Source organism: Mastomys coucha, unplaced genomic scaffold, assembly GCF_008632895.1.
Source record: "Mastomys coucha isolate ucsf_1 unplaced genomic scaffold, UCSF_Mcou_1 pScaffold14, whole genome shotgun sequence".
NCBI lineage: Eukaryota > Metazoa > Chordata > Mammalia > Rodentia > Muridae > Mastomys > Mastomys coucha.
Window position 1 is genome coordinate 6,405,226 of NW_022196896.1, and position 15,160 is coordinate 6,420,385.

Below are 15,160 nucleotides of genomic sequence, written 5' to 3' on the forward strand. Positions count from 1 at the left end.
TTTAAAATCTTGCCAGTTGGATACGCTTGACATGCAATTTCCCCGTTGTTTTAATTGTATTTCTTGATTACTTGTGAGAATCAATATATTTTGTTAGGCTCATTGATTATTTTGGCTCAGTTTTGTGGATTGCCCACTTTTCTAATGGACTGCTACCTTTTCAGTTCGGTATAGGGAAAACTGCAGCACGAAGCACCTGTGTGCCGTGCAAATCCACTTAGGCATCTTCCCATTGAGCATGGATGCCCCCAGAACAGCGACTGTTAACCCCGATCAGTGCGTGTACAGTGACCTGTGTTTGTCCACGGTGAGTCAGCCCAGGCCCACCGTCTGCGGGCATCCGCAGATGTGTATGCCCACCCAGCATTCCTTTCTTTCTCTTCTTCTGCCTCACTCCTCTGCCCTTTTTATTTTCTTCAGATCACCCCTAATACAGCTCTGCTGTCAATCCCTAACCCAGCATCAGACTTGATGAATGCAATTTAGGACAAGCGCTTGCCTCATCTGGGATATTTTCTTTCTGTTCCTAAACTGGAAATTTTTCCACAGTCATTTTCATTATTTTCCTTTTAAAGTGGGAGCATTATCATAAAGTTTTTCTATGGGCAGAAGTCTGCATCTTTTTCTCTTTGTGCTTAGTGCGTATTTCTTACATGCTCATTCCTTTTACTATCTATATTATGCACATACTTACTTTTCTTTCTTTGCTTTCCAATTGAAACCCTTAGATTTTCTCTATGAACATACTGTGCTGAGGTTTTTAGGATAAAGGTTGGTGAGTTTTCACCAGATTTGAGAAATTATCAGTTATTATTCCTTCAAGTAATTTTTTGCTCCCCTCTGCAACTTTTATTATACAATTTTGACTACTTAATCTTGTTCTATAGATCAATGATGCTCTCTTCCCTTCGAAAATATTTTTCATGAGCCAGGCTTGATAGGTCATGTCTGTAAAATCCAGCATTCTCTGTTCTCAGAGAGGGGAAATACAATGAGTTTAAGGCTAGCCTGGGCTACATATTGATTCTTGGGCTCAGAATCAGAAATGAGATACTGTCTTTCAAACTTCATTTTGAAATGTCCCCATTTTTAGGTTTCTCTGTTCATTGTTCTTTTCTTTCTTTCTTGTGTAGGGTATGTGTGTGTTTGGGGGTGTTGTTTATATGTAAGGTGTGTTTGTATACACAAACGTGTGTGTAGGCTAGAGGCCAACACTAGGTGTCATTATTGATTACTCTCTACCTTGTTTTTTGAGGCAGGACCTCTCACTCACACCGGAGTTCGCCTATTTGAATAAGCTGGCTGAGCGATGAGTTCCAGCAACCATTCTGTCTCCATCCAACTTCCTCGCTCCCCTGTGTAGGCTGCAGATGCCTGCTGCTGAAGAGGTTTGTCTGTGTATGTTGGGACCAGAACTCATATCCTCGTGCTTAAGTAGCAGACACTTACCAGCTGAGCCACCTCCCCAGTTTCTCTTTGATCTTTTTTATCTCTATCTAGTCCGGTAAGTCTTTCCTGATCGTTCATTTTAAATACTGAACTTTTATTCTTTAGAAGTTTTGAATTACTGTTTATTCCTTGTGGTGGTTTGAATGTGCTTGCCCTATGGGAAGTGACATTATTAGGGGGTATGGCCTTGTTGGAGTAGGTGTGCCCTGGTTGGAGGAAGCGAGTTTTGAGGTCCTATCCTTAAGCTGCAGTATAGAAGAGTCAGTCTGTATGGCTTCAGAAGAAGATGTAAAACTTTCAGCTCCTCCTGTACCATGCCTGCCTGGAAGCTGCCATGCTTCCGGCCATGATGATGATGGACGGAACCTCTAAACCTGTAAGCCAGCCCCAATTAAATGTTGTCTTTTATCTGTCTTTCAAACTCTAAGGCTTCCCTCTGGGCCACTGCTTTGCCCTGGGAAGCCTTTCTGGAGACTTTACCCCAAGCTGTTTGGACTTTGTATTCTTTAAATAATTTAACTACCCTTAATTTTGTTTTTTAAAAAAAGCTTTATGATTTTTATAACTTACTGCTGATTTTAATTGGTTGTTAATTTCAGTCATGTAGTTTTTATTTTATGTTTAGATAGGGCTCAGCAAGGGAAAAGAAAATAAAAATAACCATATTTAGCAGTGAAAAGAAAAAGAGTTGCCTTGGTCATGGTCTTGGTCATTGTGTGTCTTCACAGCAATAAAACCTAAATCTAAACCAAGAGATTAGTATTATATGATTTAGTTTAATTTTTAAATGATTTTTAATCTTTTGTGTGTTTTAAACATATTTTTATTTCTTTTTGCCCACCTTCACCTATCTTCTCTAACATATTGAATCAACTTGTAAATTGTCTTGAAATTTTCAGCGGTATCATAATTTGGATGTCAAACATGGGTAATTTTGGTGTAATGATATGCACTGTAAGGTTTCCACTACTGACCATTGAATTTGAAAACAAAATAATTTATCTACAAATGTGTTTTCCCACAGTGTAGGTTAATTTGGGGACCTGAATGGGTAGATTTGGAGAGTCAGTGGGGGTGATGCAGAGCAGTCTTCTACACTGCTGCTAATTTGGAGATCACTGTAATGACACCGAGGATGTCATGGACGTCCAGGACACCAGGTCTTATGGCCATAGCAGGCGAAGGTGAAACTACTCCTTTCTGTGTTCCTCTGTCATCAAGGGGATTTTCTCAGGTCCTGCAGAGCAGTGCTCAGCCAAGAGTTGTGTGCACCAACAGTGCTCTTGCCTTGTACATCTTCTCCCCTCCTACTTTGTGCAACACATGACAGATGCCTTGGCTTTTCCAAATGGAAATCTGCATCTTTTCAGTTTAGTGAGCTACTACATTCTGTTCAGCTCTGTTGCGGCTTTCAGACGCTGGGGCAGCACGCTGGTGCACTCAGAACCATAGCTTTGTGCTTCTTTTAGACTAAAGACCCTGACCCTTGTTTCACATGTGTTGTCCTACTTTTCTGGTTGCATATTACGGAGGGTTAAGTGTGGCTCTGGTTATTCTATTTTCTGTAGGGATCAATTGTCTTTGGTGACATTTGGCACCTTTCTCTTGTTTATTTCAACCTTGTGACTACTGATGGCACAGATGAGGGAAAGGTCAATAACTCATGATGGGCAGGACATGGAGCAGAAGAGATGGGGAAAGTATGATCAGGGGATGGTTTTGAACAGGGTTGGGGAGAGACTCCATGACAGCAACTGTTCTTGGAATGATGACTGAACCTTGTTACACCTGTATGTCCTGTCATTAGCCCACGCATTGCTTATTAAAGGTCTGTAGGTAATAGCCAGCAACTTGGGAGACATGGGGCTTACATATCCCTTAGAACTCCAGAAGACACATTTGAATCTCAGGAGTAGCTACTCGTGTTATTCTCTCAGCACTGAGCTGATGAGATTTTTTTCCCCTCTCTATTCCAAACACTTCATTTTCTGCCTCTTTTCACAAGTAAGAGAAGTTACAGGTTGAAGAGCTGGCTAATGATTCCGTTCCACATCACCGAACTACCTCAGAGGAAACGAAAATGCTGCGGATCGTGATTACTTAGCCAAAGAGTAGATGGAGTTTTACAAATACATTTTTAGTGCCTGGATGAGTCTGTTGATACAATCATTACTTTAATCTCCGTTCTCGTCTCAGTAAGAAATCTGCTGGCATGTTCTACATCACACATACAGCCAGGTGCACAGAGATTGTAAAGACTATGGCCTTTAGGACTGACCCACTGGTGAAAAGGAAAGTAAATATCACATATTATTTTTCATAAAAAGTTTAAAGTAATGTCTTGGAAATCATATATACTGAGGCATATATATATATATATATATATATATATATATAGACACACACATATATATATACATATGTGTATATATCTCAGAAGCACATAGTTTAATAAATAATAGAATAAGTATGTTTCCATGACTTAGTTTCAAGAAGAATGACACTGCTAAGATATGACAAGAGCCTAGTACATGCCTTGGCCATTACTACCCTTTTCCTCTCCTGCAAATGTGTGACCTCTGAGTTCTAAGACAGCTACTTATATGTTTTTAAAAATTATCTGTCTTTTAAATAACCTGGAGGGAGTGTGCAATGATTTGGTGACACTTGTGACAATAGAATACACCATGATGATGTTTCTAACCACAAGAATCATGAAGTTTACTTTCATAAACTTTGCATTTTTGAAACTTTTTAAATCTTAACTTCAAAAGGTAAAAAAAAAATCATATCACAAAGACTGCACATATGAACAACAAAATCTATTTTAAGTATTTTGAAACTTTATTACATAAAATTTTCAAATTAAAACTGTACTGTCATCCCTGTGCCCAATACTATATAATACCTATCTATGTTATGTATAGTTTACTCTTTATAGAAGTTTATTATGCTGCTTTCTTTGGTGCCATGATTATTTACTCATTTTCCTGATGCTGCATACTTTGGTATTTTCATTTTGATTAATGTTAGGATGACAGATTCAAGACAAATGTCCGAAATGCTTTCTCCAGGGTAGATGGTTAGTTATCTATGAACATATACCAATATCTCTTTGTACTTGTTTTGTTTTATATTCACAGCTAACCATCATCATGAAGTTTCTTTTGTGTGTGTATGTTTACATATGTATATTTACTGGCATTTGACATTCCTATATTAACATGGCTTTTCAAATATATTGTTATTTTAAATTGTATGTGTATTTGAAATATAAATCTTTCCTGAACGGTAGATTGAGTTTCCTTCCATTCTATATACACTGTGCTCTGTCCATCCCCACCTCCACCTCTTTTGTAGATGTTTCTGTGTATGTGTTTGATGAATAGAAATTCATAGTATGTTGTGGTTAATCTTGTTCATAATGACTGGAGAGTTAGTGATTCATTTTTTTCTACCCTAAAGTCACACAGATGTTCTTTTTTTTTTAAATTGATTTAAGTTTTTATCACATTATGATGAGAAAAGATACATGATTTCAATTTATCTGAATTTGTTAACATTTAAAAACATATTTTAAGTATATAGAATTAAATCACATTCTTGTTACCCTTTTGTATGACAACTCCTCCCAGAGAACCCCCTTCAATACCTACAATACCTCTTTTTGTCACATTCTTTAAAATTTATAAAATATTATAACAATAAAAATGAGTATTATAAAAGTTGTTGATATAAAACAACAATCAACTTAACAGTCTTATGTAGATGCTTCTCTACAGCAATACTGAAAACACATACATTTTTGTCAATATAAATTTTAAATAACTCCAAACATATTAACTGTATATTTTAAAATAATATATCATTACTAGTATTTTTTTAAATAAGCATAAATAGATAAAGTCTTTTTGTTTGTTTGTTTCTTTTGTATTTAGTAGAGCTTAAAATCTTGGCTCTTACTCTTGTACAAGCCCAAAATGAGAATAATTTTTAGACATTGGATTTCATTGTAATAAGGCTATACCTCACATCACCAAAGGATTTTACCTCCATCGTAGCTAAGCTGAGAGTTGACAGTTCTGCTGTGCCAAGGAATGAATTCTAAGCATGATTTTTGGATACAGATTTCCTGCTATGGTCAAAGCTAATTGACTTGAGTGAGTGACTTTATTCTCAGCCCACAGAGAACAAGTTACCTTCATTTATGAAATGGTGTGTGTATTAAGATGGTCTATCCATAAAGTCATTCACCAACTGTTTCAATGTACAATGGTTCTGCTTGGAGGGTGACAGAGACATTAGGTGAGGGTAAGAATCTGGTTCATTGGCTGTGATAATTTGGAAAACATTTATCTCAGAGAAAGAGTAACTTATAAAGTCCTCTTCCTCAAACTTGATACAATAGTTACAAATATCAAGCAAAGCATTCAGTCTCATTCTTTGTTGTTCTCTTACAAGCTACCTCCCAAGTTTAATTGTACCTTTCTTTTGGCTGTATAAATACTTTTGAAAGATGTAAGCTGTTCTGAAAGCCATAGTATAGTGTAAAAACATCAAATAAATAATACTACTAATAGAGAGGCTGACACAGGAGAAGCATGATTTCAAGACCATTATGTGGTACACAGCAAGACACTGTCACATACAAACAAGCAGAAAGTGTATATGGATTGTCCAATATTGGACCTTTTTCTCCAGTTACCAAATTAAAGAGACCATTGGATGACAGTCAATAAATTTCTGATTCCTCATATTTTTGGATTTCAATCGATTAGGATATATTGGTAATATTAATTTTCATATTAAGATATTAAGAAAAAGTAATTGTTACTTCCTGTTGTCTTTGTTGTAAGAGTGGAATTAGGTTTCTGTGGGTTTGTTGAAAGATTACTTTCTTGCTTCTTTTAGAGTGTAGTTTTGCTCCTTATGTTGATGTTTTACATCTATTATCCTTTATAGGGCTCGATTTGTGGAAAGATATTGTGTAAATTTCGTTTTGTCATGGAATATCTTGTTTTCCCCATCTATGGTAATTGAGAGTTTTGCTGGGTATAGTAGCCTGGACTGGCATTTGTGTTCTCTTAGGGTCTGTATGACATCTTCCCAGGATCTTCTAGCTTTCATAGTTTCTGGTGAGAAGTCTGGTGTAATTCTGATAGGCCTGCCTTTATATGTTACTTGACCTTTTTCCCTTACTGCTTTTAAAACTCTTTCTTTGTTTAGTGCATTTGGTGTTTTGATTATTATGTGTCAGGAGGAATTTCTTTTCTGGTCCAGCTATTTGGAGTTCTGTAGACTTCTTGTATGTTCATCGACATCTCTTTCTTTAGGTTAGGGACGTTTTCTTCTATAATTTTGTTGAAAATATTTATTGGCCCTTAAAGTTGGGAGTCTTCACTCTCTTCTATACCTATTATCCTTAGGTTTGGTCTTCTCATTGTGTCCTGGATTTCCTGGATGTTTTGGGTTAGGATCTTTTTGGTTTTTGCATTTTATTTGACTGTTGTGTCAATGTTTTCTATGGTGTCTTTTTCCCCTGAGATTTTCTCTTCTATCTCTTGTATTCTGTTGGTGATGCTTGCATCTATGACTCTTGATTTCTTTCCTAGGTTTTCTATCTCCTTTGTGATTTCTTTGTTGTTTCTATTTCCATTTTTAGATTCTAAATGGTTTTGCTCATTTCCTTTATCTGTTTGAGTGTTTTCCTGTAGTTCTTTAAGGGAATTTTGTGTTTCCTCTTTAAAGGCTTCTACCTGTTTACCTGTTCACCCGTATTTCTTTGAGGGAGTTATTTATGTCTTATAGTCCTGTATCATCATCATGAGAAGTGATTTTAGATCTGAATCTTTCTTTTCAGGTGTAATGATGTGTCCAGGACTTGCTATGATGGGAGAATTGGGTTTTGATGATGCCAAGTAACCTTGGTTTGGGTTGTTTGTTTTCTTATGCATATCCTCCACCATCTGGTTATCTCTAGTGCTACTTGCCCTTGCTAAATCTGACTGGAGCTTGTCCTTTCTGTGATTCTGGTTGTGTAAGAACTCCTCAGAGTCAAGCTGTGTCTTCGATCCTGTGATTTTAGGATCCTGTGATCCTGGGCTTATTAGAGTGCCTGGGAGTGGAGCTTCCTCTGGGTGTTGTGGGACTGGCTGTGGAGTTTGTGTCCAAGGTCTGCCCAGGGCACCGGCCCAGACAGACTGGAAGGAACTAGTTCCACTGGGCTGGTGGAGTTCCTGCATGCCTGGGTCCCACTGTTCCCAGTTGTTCCCAGTGTTGGTACAGATCTTGTGTCCTCCTTACCTCTGATCCTTAGAGCACCTGGTAGTGGAGTGTTGTGGGACTGGCTGCAGAGTTTGTGCCCAAGATCTGCTCAGGGCACTGGCCAGCCCAGACTGGAAGCAACTCGAGCTACCGGGCTGTCGTACTTCCCACACAGATATTCTATTATTATAATTTTAGGTCTTTATTCCACTTGAGGTTTATTTTTGTGTGTGGTCTAAAATCATGATCTAATTTAGTATTTTCCCCATATGAACAGGAAACTGCCCTAATTTCATTTTTTTTAAAAATAGAAATTCAGATTTACAGGCTGGCAAACTTCTTCCTAAAGACCAGTGTTTATACCCATATATTAATGCTGTGTCTAGCCTCTGTGAAATAAACTATAGCCAGTTTTGTTCATGTAGGGATCCATACTTGGCTAAAATGCTGTGAAGAAAGGCAATGGAGCATTTGAACTTAAATGAGACAGATTCAAGGCTCAGGGAACATCATGGAAGAGGAGGTGGAAGGAATGCACCAGTCAGAAGATGGGGTATGTGTACCAAAGTGATGTCCCCTGGACATGACACATCCCTCGCACTTCGGAAGTCTCTGTAACTGTTTTTCTTCTGCACACCTTCACAAGACTGAACCTATGAACATTTCAGCATGAGAGACTATTGGCCTTAGTGGTTGCTGCTGGAGGGAGTATTATTTTCATCAGTAGTATGACACTGGTAAGTTGCCCTTACTCCTGTATATAACTCCTCACCCATGCTGGGGAGACCTAAAGCTAAAAGGGAGACTTGTTAATAAAGGTCTCATTAAGAGAAAGAGGCCAGTGTTCTAGTCACTGTCCTGTTGCTATGAAAAGATACCATGACCAAGGCAACTCTTATAAAAGAGAGTATTTAACTCTGGCCTTGCTTATAGTTTCAGCAGTAGCTGAGTATTACATTATGATCCACTTGCAAAGAGAGAGAGAAAGAGAGAAAGAGAGAAAGGGAGAGAGAGAGAGTCTGTCTTGGCATGGCCTTTTTAAGTCTCAAATTCCACTCCCAGTGACACACTTCCTTTGACAAGGCCACACCTTCTAATCATTCCAAATAGTGCCACTCCCCAGCAATTAAGTATTCAAATATATGAGCCATTCTTACTCAAACCACCACCGGCATTAAGTAATGTGTATGGGAGTAGATTTCCCTCTTCTCTTGGCTTGTAATTCTGTGCTTATACTTATATCACATTGTCTTTGTTCATGTTTCAAGTAAGAGATGCACACATGAAACATTGTTATACCTTCCTGGGAAAATTTTTATCACACAAATTGGTAGCATCTGGAGTAAAATATAATTAAATTAATGTAGAGCAAGAATATTTGTCATATTCTTTATTGTCTTCCATTGTTAACAAAACTATAGCTGGCTTCTTCCCATTGCATTCTGCCATTGACTCTGTTTCTTATTTTTGAACATTGAAGGTTTTCATACTTCTATTTTTTATTAGCATTTATCATGAATAGAATAGAGATAAGGAATAGTGTATTTTGTCACATTCTGAAACATTTAGTATGTTTATATTTTATGTTTATATAACTATATTTATGCAATGTTTATTTATATTTTATATAATTATACTATTTATTAGTGCACATATTCTACTTTTATTCCACACCTTCCATTCTTCTCTTTGTTGAATGCTTTACTTGTTTACTTGCATTTTCAAACTAATTTTCTAGTCTTCCCATGTCTTCCCGTAACTGTTTGAAATTTATGTACTCTGTCTCCTTTCTGTTAAGTGATTATTCTAGTAATTAAAAATGCATTCTTGACTTCCCAATGTTTAAATTTAATTGCGTACTAAATTGAATTGTATGCTAAATTTAATTGTAAACAAAGCAACTTAAATGCCTCTAATTCCATTTCCTCTTCTGATGCACATGACAGTTTTGGATTTTAGTTTGATCCCTTTTATCTTTACTAAGATGGTTTTTGTGCTCATCTTTGTTCCTCTTTGTTCTTGCCTCTTGGAGGCTGCTTCTGAGCTTGTCTTTCTTATAGTAGAGGTGAATACATTACACTTTTCTTTAGTTCATATGTGCTAGTAATTTATTCTCTCACTATTTTGTATGCAATGACTTTATTTTGTTTGTGAAAGGTGCAGAACTCGGGGTGTCAGAACACACAGCAATGTAATCTCTCATGGATCCCAATGTTGCTAGAGCCAAAGTTGTCAATACTAAGTTGCAAGGGGTGATCTTTAGTTTCTGGATGCTGACAAGACTGTCGTGTTTTATCATTTTGTAACTGTACTGTGACATATACATATATGGATATTTCTTGAATTTATTTTGCAGAGAATATGTTGGTTTTCTTGGATAGGTAGTATTGTATACACGGGTGTACATGACTGTCTTAGTCAGGGTTTCTATTCCTGCACAAACATCATGACCAAGAAGCAAGTTGGGGAGGAAAGGGTTTATTCAGCTTACTTCCACATTGCTGTTGATCACCAGAGGAAGTCAGACCTGGAACTCAAGCAGGTCAGGAAGCAGGAGCTGACACAGAGGCCATGGAGAGATGTTCCTTGCTGGCTTGCTTCCCCTGGCTTGCTCAGCCTGCTCTCTTATAGAACCCAAGACTTCCAGCCCAGGGATGGCACCACCCACAAGGGGCCCTACCCCCTTGATCACTAATTGAGAAAATGCTCCACAGTTGCATCTCATGGAGGCACTTCTCCAACTGAAGCTCCCTTCTGTGATAACTCCAGCCTGTGTCAAGTTGACACACAAAACCAGCCAGTACAATGACTATGTATGTACTTGTACATAGATGTACCTGCAGGTAGGTGTATGTGTATGTGCATCTAGAGGTCAGAGGAGAATCCCTGGTGTCTTTCCTTTTTAAATTATTTTAAAGACAGTTTCTCACTGTCCTGGGACTTGCTAAGACTGCTAGTCTGGCTGGCTAGTGAGACCCAGGTGTCTTGTCTGCCCATCTCTACTTCCCTAGTATTAGGATTGTAAGGACACATCACCAATCTAAATAGTTTTACATTTGTTCTAAGGATTACATTTAGATTCTCATGCTTATGGCAACAGCCTTTATGGACTGAGCTATCCTTTCCAAACATAGTATTGCCTTTTATGTTAGTTATAAACATTCCAAGTTGGCATTACAAATATTTTCTCTGATAACATTAGCTCCTAATTTTTAAGCCTTTCTGAAAATGTTCATTTGGCATTGCTGCCTTGAAATTGGAAAGTTGTGTTCATCTACCTGAGAAGGAAAGCACATGAGGCCCAGCCCTTCCCAAAGAGGAGTAAAAATAGTTAATGGTTTTTTGAGAGGAATGTTCTTCAGTAGTATTCCTGTAAGTAACGGATCACCTATGCTCTTGTGAGCATCCCCTATTAAGTGTGCTACTTTACCATGTGACATCTGGATGGAACTGCTACTTTGGTCTGTCACTGATGCCCTGTCTAGGATGAGTAGGGACAAGTCACATATTCCCAGGAAAGGTTAGTCAGAAGCACTTTTAGTGTTATATGACCCAGGCAGACCGTCCGATGAAAGGATAAGTAGCCCAGGTAAGACAGGTAAGACTGATAACAATTGAGCATTGATTGTTTCACTTAATCCACAAAAACTATTGAACTCACAAGTATTATCTATTCCTGAGCACTAAACCCAGGGCCTATAGAAGGTGTCTGTGAGCCATTAATGGCTAGGCTACTTCTCTAGTCCCAATTATTCTATATCTTAGCTTGGACTTCTTTTGCTTTGATAAAATCCGATGACCAGAAACAACTTGGGAAAGAAGGAGTTTATTTAATTTTATAGCTTGAGTCTTCCATCCAGGGAAGTCAGAGCAAAAACTCAAGTCAGGAACCTGGTGGCTGGAACGAATGTATTGGCAATGGTGGAATGCTGCCTACTGCCGTGTTCCTCATAGCTTGCTTTCTTTTACATCCAAGACCACCAGCCCAGAGATGACACTCACCACAGTGAGTTGAGCCCACCCCTATCAATAACCAATCAAGGAAATACACCATGAGCTTGCCTACCAACCAATCTGTTGAGAGAATTTTCTCAGTTGAGAAGCTTTCTCTTTCTTAATTGACTCTAGCTTGTGTCAAGTGGATATAAAACCAGTCTGCATAATTAACATCTCCTCACCTTGACACAAAACACACCCCTATTCAGGAAAACCTTGGCTTTTCATTTGTTCCCTGGCATTGTAATATAAATACAAAAATATAAAACAGTTTAACTTTTAAAAGTCTCACCGTCTTTGTACTTTAAAGTATCCAAATCCTCACAAAAATATAGACTCTGTAAAACTCCAAAGTCTTTCTAAAATTGCAAAGTCTCTCAACTGTGGACTCTTGTAAAATTTTAAAAAAAGTTAAATAATTTCTTATTCCAGCAGGAGAGAATTAGAACTTAGTGATAACCTGAACAAAGCAAGACTAAACTCTAACTGTGTGAGTGTCCACTGTCCAGTGTCCAGCGTCTGGGATTCATCCACAATATTCTGGGTTCCAAAGAGCTTTCACAGTCATACTTCTCTGGCTCTGCCACACATAACACATACAGCTTGTCTCCTAGGCTCAGGCCTGCTCCCTATTAGGGATATTGCTGTCCTTGTTGGTCAGCCCCTTGACATCTCTGCAATGTTGGCGTATCCTGCTACAACTGGACTGCATCTTCACCAATAGCTCATCTTGGGCTCTCTTCATGGACTCTTCCCCTGCCACATGTGTCAAGCCTCAAATTCTCTCCATGACTCCTTCAATCCTGGAGTTTCTAGAATAACCAAAGCTACACCTTCACCAATGGCCTTTATAGGCTATCACTGTGTTAAGCCTCAGCTGTTTTCTGTGACCACTTTAGGCCTTCAAAACCACTACTAACTGATGACTCCGACACTACCAAGTTCAGCTGCCTGCATGAGATGCAACCTTGGCCCCTTCTAGACCACAGGTACTGTGCGTTGACCCAGAGGAAACACTCACAGAAGACTTCATCTCAGTGATGCTGGTGCTTTCTTAAACACTGCTAATTTCTCAGACCCAGATGACTAGCATCTATTGTCTCAACAAAGCAAACATTTACTTTAATGGTTCTAGTCTCTTGTTAATTACAGTCAGTTCTGCAGCTTCAGCTAATCAGAACCGGAGGTCCTAAGTTCAAAATAGCACATAAATAGTCCTGAGAGAGTCTTCATTTCATTCTGAAGTGTCATAAGTCAAGTCGCCATCATCTGCACTGCTCTTAGAATTATCTCCGAGCATACAAGGGCTACTCCTGTCAAAAATTCCAAAGTCCTTCTACATTCATCCTCAAAACACACATCAGGTCTGTCATGATAATACTCTATTTCTCATGCCAAAATCTGCTTACTTAATGTTTTTATTGTTGTGATAAAACACCATGCCCGAAACTAACTTGAGTTCATTTTATTTTGTAGCTTGAGTTCGTCTTCTGGGAAAGTCAGGGCAAGAACTGGCCAGCACCCTGGAGGCAAGAACTAGAGCAGACCACGAAGTTTGGCTTATAGGCTGACTCTCCATGGCTTGTTCAGTCTCCCTTGTAGCACCCAGGACTGTCCTCCCAGGGGTAGCTCTACCCACAGTTGGCTGGGTCCTCTCACATGTATCAGTCAAGAAAATGTACCTTGGACTTGCCCACAGGCTGGTCTGCTGAGCGTACTTTTTCAATTGAGGTTCTTCCCTTCCAAAATGATTCTTGCTTATGTTAAGTTCACCTAAAATTAGCCAATACTTTTTTTATATGTGTAGTAAATTATCCTCATATTCACTAGCTCAAAGCAGCAAGTACATATTATCTTATAATTTCTGAAATTCAGGAATAGGAGAGCGGCTGAGTAACTGTGGCAAAGGGTTTCACACAAGGCTGCAGCCAAGCAGCTCAACAGGGACACCATCATTTGCATCTCATCATGGGCTGACGGAAGGTCTCTGGTTAGAGCTGACAGTTCCACCATGAGTCCTATTCTACCCCAGCTTTTACAGTCTATTCTCATTGCCTATCTATGTCTTTGCAGATAAGAATTGGCTACTCAGTATCTGTCCACCTATGTATGACAGGGGACAAATTTATAAAAGTTATGAAAGAGACAAAGAACATTTTAAACTTTTCTTGGTCTGATTTGTAGTTGTTGGGTTGTTAATGTTTATCTTATAAAATTTTACTGTGATTGCACACTGAAAATACTGACGATAAGAGGCAGGTTTCTTAGGAATTACTTTATGAAAAATGCCCACAGCCTCAGTCTTTATCCATGAGTAGCCAGACTCTCTACAGCTGACAAATGAGGCCCAAACAGCTTTTGTGTGCAGTAGCTTCTCCTGTTCTAGAGACATCTCTTTGGAAATATAATAGACCTGAGGCCCAACTCAAACTTTTTGGTGTATGTAACTAAAACATCTCTAGGAACCAGAGAGCCCTGTGTGTCTCCAACCTTGGATGCCTTTGAGTTCTGGTCTTTGTCTCTTTTGACATGTAAATATTTAGAAAGGCAGCCCTACAGTCACCCTCAGTACTAACTTAGGTACCCATCTTCCCATGAATGGACTTATGTGGCTTCTCTAGAGATAAGGGCATGTTTATTATCATGTGCACCAGAGCAATTTGCAGACATTCAGCTGGAGAGCTAATCCTTATGTATGGGAAAATGTTTCTGTGAGTCAAGCATTTTCTTTGGAGACATGCTTTTAAACCTTACTGGGATAATGAGTTTCCTCCCTTTGTGGCATCTTCCTTCCTGCCTGTGCAATGGCTACTCTTCTACCTCAGCCTGAAATGTATACTTTGCAATGGGTGTTGTTCCTTCTCACTCTGTAACTTTTTTGGGAATTGTGTGTATGTGTCTCTGTATGTGGAGATGTGTCTCCGTATGTGGATATGTCTGTATGTGTAGATGAATTACCATTTTCTAATGATAAATGGCAGTGACTTTTTTTTTCTGGAATTTGTAAAGAGAGTGAAATGTTCATAAGCACAAGAATAGAAAGCACTTTTCCTTCTTTCTTTCTTTCTTTCTTACTTTCTTTCTTTCTTTCTTTCTTTTTTTGTCAAATAAACCTTTTCTTGAATTCCAGGTAAGTTATAGTGCGAAAAGATTCTTTCTTAGCATGCTAGCTCATTACATATGGTACAAAAGCTTATTATATTTCTCAACTTTTGCTGGAACAGTGTGACACTATGTAACAAGCAAGACTGCAACTCTTTTTTTGTTTTGTTTTGTTTTTTTTGTCAAGACAGGGTTTCTCTGCATAGCCCTGGCTGTCGTGGAATTCATTCTGTAGACCAAGCTGGACTTGAACTCAAAAACCTGCCTGCCTCTGCCTCCCAAGTGCTGAGATTAAAGGCATGCGCCACTATTGCCTGGCTAAGACTGTGACTCTTTTTTTTTTTTTTTT